Source organism: Heterodontus francisci, chromosome 30 (genome assembly GCF_036365525.1).
Source record: "Heterodontus francisci isolate sHetFra1 chromosome 30, sHetFra1.hap1, whole genome shotgun sequence".
Lineage (NCBI taxonomy): Eukaryota > Metazoa > Chordata > Chondrichthyes > Heterodontiformes > Heterodontidae > Heterodontus > Heterodontus francisci.
The window spans coordinates 7817890-7831949 of NC_090400.1; positions in this window are offsets into that span (position 1 = coordinate 7817890).

Consider the following 14060-nt stretch of genomic DNA (forward strand, 5'->3'; position numbering starts at 1 on the left):
AATCTCACTGCCTCACTCTCTCCCTGCACCCCTGCATCAATCCAAACTAATCTCACTGCATCACTCTCTCCCTGCACCCCTGCATCAATCCAAACTAATCTCACTGCCTCACTCTCTCCTGACACCCCTGCATCAATCCAAACTTATCTCAGTGCCTCACTCTCTCCCTACACCCCTGCATCAATCCAAACTAATCTCACTGCCTCACTCTCTCCTGACACCCCTGCATCAATCCTAACTAATCTCACTGCCTCACTCTCTCCCTACACCCCTGCATGAATCCAAACTAATCTCACTGCCTCACTCTCTCCTGACACCCCTGCATCAATCCAAACTAATCTCACTGCCTCACTCTCTCCTGACACCCCTGCATCAATCCAAACTAATCACACTGCCTCACTCTCTCCCTGCACCCCTGCATGAATCCAAACTAATCTCACTGCCTCACTCTCTCCCTGCACCCCTGCATGAATCCAAACTAATCTCACTGCCTCACTCTCTCCTGACACCCCTGCATCAATCCAAACTAATCTCACTGCCTCACTCTCTCCTGACACCCCTGCATCAATCCAAACTAGTCTCACTGCCTCACTCTCTCCCTAAACCCATGCATCAATCGAAACTACTCTCACTGCCTCACTCTCCCCTGACACCCCTGCATCAATCCAAACTAATCTCACTGCCTCACTCTCTCCTGACACCCCTGCATCAATCCAAACTAATCTCACTGCCTCACTCTCTCCCTGCACCCCTGCATCAATCCAAACTAATCTCTCTGCCTCACTCTCTCCCTAAACCCCTGCATCAATCCAAACTGATCTCACTGCCTCACTCTCTCCTGACACCCCTGCATCAATCCAAACTAATCTCACTGCCTCACTCTCTCCCTAAACCCCTGCATCAATCGAAACTAATCTCACTGCCTCACTCTCTGCTGACACCCCTGCATCAATGCAAACTAATCTCACTGCCTCACTCTCTCCTGACACCCCTGCATCAATGCAAACTCGTCTCACTGCCTCACTCTCTCCCTAAACCCCTGCATCAATCCAAACTAATCTCACTGCCTCACTCTCTCCTGACACCCCTGCATCAATCCAAACTCGTCTCACTGCCTCACTCTCTCCCTACACCCCTGCATCAATCCAAACTAATGTCACTGCCTCACTCTCTCCCTGCACCCCTGCATCAATCTAAAGTAATGTCACTTCCGCACTCTCTCCTGACACCCCTGCATCAATCCAAATGTAATCTCACTGCCTCACTCTCTCCTGACACCCCTGCATCAATCCTAACGAATCTCACTGCCTCACTCTCTCCCTGCACCCCTGCATCAATCCAAACTAATCTCACTGCCTCACTCTCTCCTGACACCCCTGCATCAATCCAAATGTAATCTCACTGCCTCACTCTCTCCTGACACCCCTGCATCAATCCTAACTAATCTCGCTGCCGCACTCTCTCCTGACACCCCTGCATCAATCCAAATGTAATCTCACTGCCTCACTCTCTCCTGACACCCCTGCATCAATCCTAACTAATCTCACTGCCTCACTCTCTCCCTGCACCCCTGCATCAATCCAAACTAATCTCACTGCCTCACTCTCTCCTGACACCCCTGCATCAATCCTAACTAATCTCACTGCCTCCCTCTCTCCCTGCACCCCTGCATCAATCCAAACTAATCTCACTGCCTCACTCTCTCCTGACACCCCTGCATCAATCCAAACTAATCTCACTGCCTCACTCTCTGCTGACATCCCTGCATCAATCCAAACTAATCTCACTGCCTCACTCTCTCCTGACATCCCTGCATCAATCCAAACTAATCTCACTGCCTCACTCTCTCCTGACACCCCTGCATCAATCCAAACTAATCTCACTGCCTCACTCTCTCCTGACAACCCTGCATCAATCCAAACTAATCTCACTGCATCACTCTCTCCCTGCACCCCTGCATCAATCCAAACTAATCTCACTGCCTCACTCTCTCCCTACACCCCTGCATCAATCCAAACTAATCTCACTGCCTCACTCTCTCCCTACACCGCTGCATCAATCCAAACTAATCTCACTGCCTCACTCTCTCCTGACACCCCTGCATCAACCCTAACTAATCTCAGTGCCTCACTCTCTCCCTACACCCCTGCATCAATCCAAACTAATCTCACTGCCTCACTCTCTCCTGACACCCCTGCATCAATCCAAACTAATCTCACTGCCTCACTCTCTCCCTACACCCCTGCATCAATCCAAACTAATCTCACTGCCTCACTCTCTCCCTGCACCCCTGCATCAATCCAAACTAATCTCACTGCCTCACTCTCTCCTGACACCCCTGCATCAATCCAAACTAATCTCACTGCCTCACTCTCTCCCTACACCCCTGCATCAATCCAAACTAATCTCACTGCCTCACTCTCTCCCTACACCCCTGCATCAATCCAAACTAATCTCACTGCCTCACTCTCTCCCTGCACCCCTGCATCAATCCAAACTAATCTCACTGCCTCACTCTCTCCCTACACCCCTGCATCAATCCAAACTAATCTCACTGCCTCACTCTCTCCCTACACCCCTGCATCAATCCAAACTAGTCTCACTGCCTCACTCTCTCCCTAAACCCATGCATCAATCGAAACTACTCTCACTGCCTCACTCTCCCCTGACACCCCTGCATCAATCCAAACTAATCTCACTGCCTCACTCTCTCCTGACACCCCTGCATCAATCCAAACTAATCTCGCTGCCTCAACCTCTCCCTGCACCCCTGCATCAATCCAACCTAGTCTCACTGCCTCACTCTCTCCCTGCACCCCTGCATCAATCCAAACTAATCTCTCTGCCTCACTCACTCCTGACACCCCTGCATCAATCCAAACTGATCTCACTGCCTCACTCTCTCCTGACACCCCTGCATCAATCCAAACTAGTCTCACTGCCTCACTCTCTCCTGACACCCCTGCATCAATCCAAACTCGTCTCACTGCATCACTCTCTCCCTAAACCCCTGCATCAATCCAAACTAATCTCACTGCCTCACTCTCTCCTGACACCCCTGCATCAATCCAAACTAATCTCACTGCCTCACCCTCTCCTGACACCCCTGCATCAATCCAAACTCGTCTCACTGCCTCACTCTCTCCCTAAACCCCTGCATCAATCCAAACTAATCTCACTGCCTCACTCTCTCCTGACACCCCTGCATCAATCCAAAGTAGTCTCACTGCCTCACTCTCTCCCTGCACCTCTGCATCAATCCAAACTAATCTCACTGCCTCACTCTCTCCTGACACCCCTGCATCAATCCAAACTAGTCTCACTGCCTCACTCTCTCCCTGCACCCCTGCATCAATCCAAACTAATCTCTCTGCCTCACTCTCTCCCTGCACCCCTGCATCAATCCAAACTAATCTCACTGCCTCACTCTCTCCTGACACCCCTGCATCAATCCAAACTAGTCTCACTGCCTCACTCTCTCCCTGCACCCCTGCATCAATCCAAACTAATCTCTCTGCCTCACTCTCTCCCTGCACCCCTGCATCAATCCAAACTAATCTCTCTGCCTCACTCTCTCCCTGCACCCCTGCATCAATCCAAACTGATCTCACTGCCTCACTCTCTCCTGACACCCCTGCATCAATCCAAACTAGTCTCACTGCCTCACTCTCTCCTGACACCCCTGCATCAATCCAAACTAATCTCACTGCCTCACTCTCTCCCTAAACCCCTGCATCAATCGAAACTAATCTCACTGCCTCACTCTCTCCTGAAACCCCTGCATCAATGCAAACTCGTCTCACTGCCTCACTCTCTCCCTAAACCCCTGCATCAATCGAAACTAATCTCACTGCCTCACTCTCTCCTGACACCCCTGCATCAATCCAAACTAATGTCACTGCCTCACTCTCTCCCTACACCCCTGCATCAATCCAAACTAATGTCACTGCCGCACTCTCTCCTGACACCCCTGCATCAATCCAAATGTAATCTCACTGCCTCACTCTCTCCTGACACCCCTGCATCAATCCTAACTAATCTCACTGCCTCACTCTCTCCCTGCACCCCTGCATCAATCCAAACTAATCTCACTGCCTCACTCTCTCCTGACACCCCTGCATCAATCCTAACTAATCTCACTGCCGCACTCTCTCCTGACACCCCTGCATCAATCCAAATGTAATCTCACTGCCTCACTCTCTCCTGACACCTCTGCATCAATCCTAACTAATCTCACTGCCTCACTCTCTCCCTGCACCCCTGCATCAATCCAAACTAATCTCACTGCCTCACTCTCTCCTGACAACCCTGCATCAATCCTAACTAATCTCACTGCCTCACTCTCTCCCTGCACCCCTGCATCAATCCAAACTAATCTCACTGTCTCACTCTCTCCTGACACCCCTGCATCAATCCAAACTAATGTCACTGCCTCACTCTCTCCTGACACCCCTGCATCAATCCAAATGTAATCTCACTGCCTCACTCTCTCCTGACACCCCTGCATCAATCCTAACTAATCTCACTGCCTCACTCTCTCCCTGCACCCCTGCATCAATCCAAACTAATCTCACTGCCGCACTCTCTCCTGACACCCCTGCATCAATCCAAATGTAATCTCACTGCCTCACTCTCTCCTGACACCCCTGCATCAATCCTAACTAATCTCACTGCCTCACTCTCTCCCTGCACCCCTGCATCAATCCAAACTAATCTCACTGCCTCACTCTCTCCTGACAACCCTGCATCAATCCTAACTAATCTCACTGCCTCACTCTCTCCCTGCACCCCTGCATCAATCCAAACTAATCTCACTGCCTCACTCTCTCCTGACACCCCTGCATCAATCCAAACTAATCTCACTGCCTCACTCTCTCCTGACATCCCTGCATCAATCCAAACTAATCTCACTGCATCACTCTCTCCCTGCACCCCTGCATCAATCCAAACTAATCTCACTTCCTCACTCTCTCCTGACACCCCTGCATCAATCCAAACTAATCTCACTTCCTCACTCTCTCCTGACACCCCTGCATCAATCCAAACTAATCTCACTGCCTCACTCTCTCCCTACACCCCTGCATCAATCCAAACTAATCTCACTGCCTCACTCTCTCCCTGCACCCCTGCATCAATCCAAACTAATCTCACTGCCTCACTCTCTCCTGACACCCCTGCATCAATCCAAACTAATCTCACTGCCTCACTCTCTCCCTACACCCCTGCATCAATCCAAACTAATCTCACTGCCTCACTCTCTCCCTACACCCCTGCATGAATCCAACTAATCTCACTGCCTCACTCTCTCCCTGCACCCCTGCATGAATCAAAACTAATCTCACTGCCTCACTCTCTCCCTGCACCCCTGCATCAATCCCAACTAATCTCACTGCCTTACTCTCTCCCTGCACCCCTGCATGAATCCAAACTAATCTCACTGTCTCACTCTCTCCCTGCACCCCTGCATGAATCCAAACTAATCTCACTGCCTCACTCTCTCCCTACACCCCTGCATCAATCCAAACTAATCTCACTGCCTCACTCTCTCCCTGCACCCCTGCATGAGTCCAAACTAATCTCACTGCCTCACTCTCTCCCTGCACCCCTGCATCAATCCAAACTAATCTCACTGCCTCACTCTCTCCCTACACCCCTGCATCAATCCAAACTAATCTCACTGCCTCACTCTCTCCCTACACCCCTGCATCAATCCAAACTAATCTCACTGCCTCACTCTCTCCCTACACCCCTGCATGAATCCAAACTAATCTCACTGCCTCACTCTCTCCCTGCACCCCTGCATGAATCCAAACTAATCTCACTGCCTCACTCTCTCCCTGCACCCCTGCATCAATCCCAACTAATCTCACTGCCTTACTCTCTCCCTGCACCCCTGCATGAATCCAAACTAATCTCACTGCCTCACTCTCTCCCTGCACCCCTGCATGAATCCAAACTAATCTCACTGCCTCACTCTCTCCCTACACCCCTGCATCAATCCAAACTAATCTCACTGCCTCACTCTCTCCCTGCACCCCTGCATGAGTCCAAACTAATCTCACTGCCTCACTCTCTCCCTGCACCCCTGCATGAATCCAAACTAATCTCACTGCCTCACTCTCTCCCTGCACCCCTGCATGAATCCAAACTAATCTCACTGCCTCACTCTCTCCCTGCACCCCTGCATCAATCCAAACTAATCTCACTGCCTCACTCTCTCCCTGCACCCCTGCATGAATCCAAACTAATCTCACTGCCTCACTCTTTCCCTGCACCCCTCCATCAATCCCAACTAATCTCACTGCCTCACTCTCTCCCTGCACCCCTGCATCAATCCAAACTAATCTCACTGCCTCACTCTCTCCCTGCACCCCTGCATCAATCCAAACTAATCTCACTGCCTCACTCTTTCCCTGCACCCCTCCATCAATCCCAACTAATCTCACTGCCTCACTCTTTCCCTGCACCCCTCCATCAATCCCAACTAATCTCACTGCCTCACTCTCTCCCTGCACCCCTGCATCAATCCAAACTAATCTCACTGCCTCACTCTTTCCCTACACCCCTGCATCAATCCCAACTAATCTCACTGTCCCACTCTCTCCTGACACCCCTGCATCAATCCCAACTAATCTCACTGCCTCACTCTTTCCCTACACCCCTGCATCAATCCAAACTAATCTCACTGCCTCACTCTTTCCCTACACCCCTGCATCAATCCCAACTAATCTCACTGCCTCACTCTCTCCCTGCACCCCTGCATCAATCCAAACTAATCTCACTGCCTCACTGTTTCCCTGCACCCCTCCATCAATCCCAACTAATCTCACTGCCTCACTCTCTCCCTGCACCCCTGCATCAATCCAAACTAATCTCACTGCCTCACTCTCTCCCTGCACCCCTGCATCAATCCAAACTAATCTCACTGCCTCACTCTCTCCCTGCACCCCTGCATCAATCCAAACTAATCTCACTGTCCCACTCTCTCCTGACACCCCTGCATCAATCCCAACTAATCTCACTGTCCCACTCTCTCCTGACACCCCTGCATCAATCCAAACTAATCTCACTGCCTCACTCTCTCCTTGCACCCCTGCATCAATCCAAACTAATCTCACTGCCTCACTCTCTCCCTGCACCCCTGCATCAATCCCAACTAATCTCACTGTCCCACTCTCTCCTGACACCCCTGCATCAATCCAAACTAATCTCACTGCCTCATTCTCTCCCTGCACCCCTGCATCAATCCAAACTAATCTCACTGCCTCACTCTCTCCCTGCACCCCTGCATCAATCCAAACTAATCTCACTGCCTCACTCTCTCCCTGCACCCCTGCATCAATCCAAACTAATCTCACTGCCTCACTCTCTCCCTGCACCCCTGCATCAATCCAAACTAATCTCACTTCCTCACTCTCACCCCATACCCCTGCATCAATCCAAGCTAATCTCACTTCCTCACTCTCACCCCATACCCCTGCATCAATCCAAACTAATCTCACTGCCTCACTCTCTCCCTGCACCCCTGCATCAATCCCAACTAATCTCACTGTCCCACTCTCTCCTGACACCCCTGCATCAATCCAAACTAATCTCACTGCCTCACTCTTTCCCTGCACCCCTGCATCAATCCAAACTAATCTCACTGCCTCACTCTCTCCTGACACCCCTGCATCAATCCAAACTAATCTAATTGCCTCATTCTCTCCCCTTCCCCCTGCATCAATCCAAACTAATCTCACTGCCTCAGTCTCTCCCCTTACCCCTGCATCAATCCAAACTAATCTCACTGCCTCAGTCTCTCCCCTTACCCCTGCATCAATCCAAACTAATCTCACGGCCTCACTCTCTCCTGATACCCCTGCATCAATCCAAACTAATCTAATTGCCTCATTCTCTCCCCTTACCCCTGCATCAATCCAAACTAATCTCACTGCCTCAGTCTCTCCCCTTACCCCTGCATCAATCCAAACTAATTTCACTGCCTCACTCTGTCCCTATACCCCTATATCAATTTAAAACTTATCTCACTGCCTCACTCGCTCCCCAAACCCCTGCATCAATCCAAACTAATCCCACTGCCTCACTCTCTCCCTACACCCCTGCATCAATCCAAACTAATCCCACTGCCTCACTCTCTCCCTACACCCCTGCATCAATCCAAACTAATCTCACTACCTCACTCTCTCCCCTTACCCTTATATCAATCCAAACTAATCCAACTTCATCATTCTCTCCTTATTCCCCTGTATCAATCCAATCTTTTCTCCTAGCCTCACTCTCTCCCTTTACCCCTGGATCAATCCAAACTAATCCCATTGCCTCATTCCCTCCCTGAATCCCTGTATCAATCCATATTAATCTCACCGCACCGCTCTCTCCCTATACTCCTCTATCAATCCAAACTAATCCCACTTCCCCACTCTCTCCACACACCCCTTTATCAATTCAAACTAATCCCACTTCCCCACTCTCTCCACACATCCCTGTGTCAATCCAAACTAATCCCATTGCTTCACTCTCTTCCCGCCCCACTGCTGCCAAGTCTTTTCAGTCCTCCCTCCCAGATGCCCTTCACAACACCAGAAACCACAGTTTCATGGCCTAACACTACTCCCTCCTGCTGTGTGGAAGCTGCCTATTGTGCAGCTGTCCCGCCATTGGCCAAGAATTCTGTTTGCTGGGAAAGGGATATCACTCAGAGATGTCAAGGCGCTCTCTGACTGACCTCATACTGTGCTATCACATTACAAACTTGCTAATATTTCAGGTCCGCAGCTATACTCTTTCTGCAGGTCCCTCTTGCCTCTCGCTGCCTTTTTACTATATTCTTGTAAGATCTTCTATTCATTCCAATCAGCCCTTCTCCTTTCTCACTGTAGGACTTGTATAGGCCATTTCTTCCTCCTTCAGTTTACTTTTGATTGATTGATGACTTGTAAATCCTGGGTATGTGTTTATTCTGTAGGCTCGACATTATGCCCATTAAGCTATTTTTCTTGTCCTCTGCTAAAGTGTTGTTGAATAAATTCCTTCAATCAATTCACTTAAGCTCCTTCCTCTTTCCTTTAAAGTCAGCCTTTAAAAAAAATATTTGGATTCTCTACTTAACTTTGCATATACAAGTTGTGTTTCTCTCGGCTTAAATCACTTTGATGACAGACAGGCTGCATGGGACGCAAACATTCTGGAGACTTGAATTTATTTAACTTTGTTCTCAAGTTGGGAAAATTAACAGCATTGACAAAGAAAATCGTCACGAAAGAATGAACTTGCATTCATATAGCACCATGTAGGATGCCAGGGCATTCCAAAGCGCTTTACAGTCAATGAAGTGTCATCATTGTTGTAATGTAGGAAACACAGCTGCCAATTTGAACACAGTAAGATCCCACAAACCAGAATGAGATAATGACCAGTTAATCTGTTTTTAGTGATGTTGGTTGAGGGATAAATATTGGCCAGGAAATGAGGGAGAATTCCTTGTTCTTCTTTGAAGAGTGCCATTGGAACTTTTGCAATACTATGGGACAGCAGATGGGGCCTCAGTTTAATATCTCATTAACATGAAGGTTGATGCCTCCAGCAATGCAGCACTCCCTCAGTACTGCACTGAAGTATCAGTCTAGATTATGCGTTCAAGTCCCTGGAGTGGAATTTGGTGCCACAGCCTTCTGACTTGGGGTAACATTGGCATCATGAGCCACAGCTGACACTGTAATGTGTATTGTACTTGTGCATTGTCAACTGGAGACTAGATGTTCTCCTGATGCATCTGAGGACATTATCGCAAATATACTGCTCTTGTATTCTTCTGTTATTCTTCGACAGAAGATTCTAGAGGGTCAGGAAATTAATCAATAATTAGTTATCACCACCGACTGAAGTGTTTGTTCAGTGTCAATACTCAGCATGTCCCAAAGGAACTTTGGCCCCCTAAGTATCTGAGGTTTGATGCAATTGGAGAATTTAGGCTTAGCAGACTTTGGCGAAGCCTAACATTTGTTCTCATGGATTGGGAGCAGCCCAGGAAAAGCTTACACTGGGGGACAGGGGCACAGAGCCCAAGAAAAAACAGTTAGGGCAAGTTGTGTGGCAGTGGAATGGTAGGGTTGGGGACATGCCTGCAGGAATGGTTTGCAGTTTGCACAACAACAACTTGTATTTATATAGTGCCTTTAACATAGCAAAACATCTCAAGGTGCATCACAGAAGTGTTATCAATCAATAATTGGCACCTAGCCACATAAGGAGGTATTAGTACAGATGACCAAAAGTTTGTTCAAAACAGTCGGCTTTAAGGAATGTTTTAAAGGAAGAGAGAGAAGAGGAGAGAATGAGGGAGGGAATACCAGACTGTTTAGGGGCCAGACATCTGAAGGCACGGTCGCCAGTGGTGGAGTGAAAGATACAATAGAGGTCAAAATTGGAGGAGCGCAGAGATCTCAGAGGGTTATAGGGCCAGAGGAGGTCACAGAGATAGGGAGGGGAGAGGACATGGAGGGAATTGAAGATAAGGATAAGAATTTTGAGCTGGGGCAGAGAACCCATCACGCAGAAGTGTTTACAAATAACCCTTGATCTCCTGATCTGCCTGAGGGCGCTGGAAAGGAAATTGCCTGAAATTTTCTTTCTCCCTTATTGGCCCAAGGTTTTTCTCTCCCAGGAAATTACATGACTGTGGGGGAAATGATGAGAAACAGTGTTTAGTCAGGATAATTCAGTCATTGTGAGTGTAGGGCAGTCTTGATGGATCTGCTGTTCCTATCCTGCCTATCATTTTCATAAGTTTCTATTGACAAACTATGATTAGCTTTCTCAAGACCATTCTTCTGGACTCCAGCACACGTACAAGCATTAGAAAGTAATGGGGCAAGCCATGCTCTTTAGCTCCTTGCAGAACCTGCCCTGTTTCCCTTCCGTGAATATTGGGAGATGTTCTGTTGTTGGTGTACAGTGCTCTTGGTCAGATTATCCTCTTTGCACTCAGCCCAGCCATGGTCTGACACCCAGGCACTACAGACAGAAGTCTAAATCAATGTCTCTCATCGAATTTGATGGCAAATATTTTTGGCTTTTAAACACCTCAGTCTGCTTTATTGTACTCTTTATTGAAAACATATCTACATGCGAACTAATGCCCTTAACTCTGACAGATCATTAATCCCAACATTGCAGGACTAGTGTTCTGAGTAGTCAGTATGTTGCAATGATGTTAGTATTTCTCAAAAGTGCCAGACCCCTTTCTGACAAGCTTTCCCATTATTTAAGTGATTTATCATCCTGTCACTGATAAATATCTTTAATTGAGTTCTATTTATCTTTGAAAAAGGATGACTCAAGAATGCAGCAACTTCACTTTGCCTTTCTGCAGCAACTGTATTTGTTTCATCTCTACATATAAACACAAGTATAAAAGCAAAGTACTTATGCAAAACCTTTATAAATCACTGGTTAGCCCTCAACTGAAGTATTATGTTCAATTCTGGGCACCGGACTTCAGGAAGGATGCCAAGGTCTTAGAAAGGGTGCAGAAGAGATTTACTGGAATGGCGCAGGGGATGAGGGACATCAAGATTGGTGAAGAGACTGGAAAAACTGGGGTTGTTCTCCTTTTGAACAGAGAAGGATAAAGAGAGATTTAATAGAGTGTCAAAATGATGAAGGGTTTTGATAGAGTAAATAATAAGTAACAGTTTCCATTGGCAGGAAGGTTGATAACCAGTGGACACAGATTTAAGATAATAAGCAAAAGAAACACCAGAACTGAGGTAGTTCTTCACAGTTGGACAGCTTGTTTAGTGTTAATCATCTAGTTAATCATATAGACGTCTCCCTATAGTTCTGCTCCTATCACCATCTTAGGCCCAATGTCGCATCACAAGCTGTCTCGTCTCACAATGTGGTGACAGGTCCAGTCAGCAGTCATAAGTTCGTACAATGTCCATTTCAGCCTAATAAGCAACACAGTCAATTGTTCACCCAGTAAATTAACATGCAAGCTTTAACGTATTTAGATATTAAGCATCCCCTACACTCTCATTAAGACCCTTTTACAGAGTGAGTTCTTATGATCTGGAATACACTGTCTGAAAGAATGGTGGAAGCAGATTCAATAGTAACTTTCAAAAGGGAACTAGATATATACTTGAAAAGGAAAGATTTGCAAGGCGATGGGAAAAGAGCAGGGGAGTGGGACTGATTGGATAGCTCTTCCAAAGATCCAGTACAGGCACGATGGGCCGAATGGCCTTCTGTTCTGTAAGATTCTCTGAATACAGGTACACAAGAGCAGTGCACTGGAATTCTTTTCCAATTCTGAAGATAATATCTTTTCCTAGGTTTAAGAAGCAGGCGGTACATCTAGTAGAGCATAACTATGTGCAGGGGAACTGGTTGCTGCAGTGGATCAAACACTGGCTTTTTTCTTACGCACCTGCATTCAAATCAAGCCCAGACAGATGGGATGGTGGGTCACCTCTTTTTGTGAGTTTCTTCAGGGCAATTTGTGCAATCTCTATAATTTTGTATTGTATTGGGGCTACATTAAAAAAATAATTACAAAATTAAAAGCCCATGGGATCCAGGGGAATGTAGCAAGCTGGATACAAAATTGGCTCAGTGGCAGGAAACAAAGGGGAATGGTTGACTGCTGTTTCCAGTGGGGTTCCGCAGGGCTCAGTACTGGATCCCCTGCTTTTTATGGTATATATTAATGATTTGGACACAAATGTGGGGGGAATGATCAGGCAGTTTTCAGACAACAGAAAAATTGGCCATGTGGTTGATAGCGAGGAGGATAGCTGTAGACTGCAGGAAGATATCAATGGACTGGTCACAGGAGTAAAAAGGTGGCAAATGGAATTTAATGCAGAGGAGTGTGAGGTGATGCATTTGAGGAGGTCAAACAAGGCAAAGGAATGCACGATTAATGGGAGAATACTGAGAGGTGCAGAGGAAGTGAGGGACCTTGGAGTGAATGTCCACAGATCCCTGAAGGTAGCAGCCCAGGTTGATAAGGTGGCTAAGAAGGCACATGGAATCCTTTCCTTTATTAGCCGAGGCAAAGAATGTAAGAGTAGGGAGGTTATGCTGGAACTATATAAAACATTAGTTAGGCCACAACTTGAGTACTGTGTGCAGTTCTGGTCACCTCATTACAGAAAGGATGTAATTGCCCTGGATTGGGTACAGAGGAGATTAATGAGGATGTTGCCAGGACTGGAAAACTGCAGTTATGAAGAAAGATTGCATAGTCTGGGGTTGTTCTCCTTGGAGCAGAGGATGCTGAGGGGAGATTTTATTGAGATGTACAAAATTGTGAAGGGCCTGGATAGAGTGGATAGGAGGGTCCTATTTACCTCAGCAGAGGGACTAGTGACTCGTGGGCTTAGATTTAAAGTGATTGGTAGGAGGATTAGAGGGGAGATGACGAAAAGATTTTTTCACCCAGAGGGTGGTGGGGGTCTGGAACTCACTGCCTGAAAGGGTGGTAGAGGCAGAAAAACCCATCTCATTTAAAAAGTGCCTGAATGTGCACCTGAAGTGCTGTAACCTGCAGGACTATGGACCAACTGCTGGAAAGTGGGATTAGGCGGGGTGGCTCTTCGTTTTTGGCTGGCGCACACACGATGGGTCAAGTGGCTTCTTTCTGTGCAGTAAACTTTTTATGATTCTATTACAATTATATTACATAATTCACATTCTCACCACAAAAAGAATGGCTAATGTGGGAAATGTTGAACCGGTTGAATAAAAAGAAAACAAGTAAGACTTGCATTTATATAGCACCTTTTCACATCCTCAGGTTGCACCAAAGCAACTTACAGCCAATGAAGCATTTTTGAAGTGGAGCCACTGTTGTAACTTAGGAAACCCAGCAGCCAAATTGTGCACAGCAAGCTCCCACAGCAGCAGTGATATAATAACCAAATTATATGTATTTTGTGTAGCTTTAGGGATAAATATTGGCCAGGCACCAGGGAGAACTCACCTACACTTCTTCAAGAGAGTGGCATGGATCATTTATGTCCAGCCAAATGGGCAGGCAGGCCTCCGTT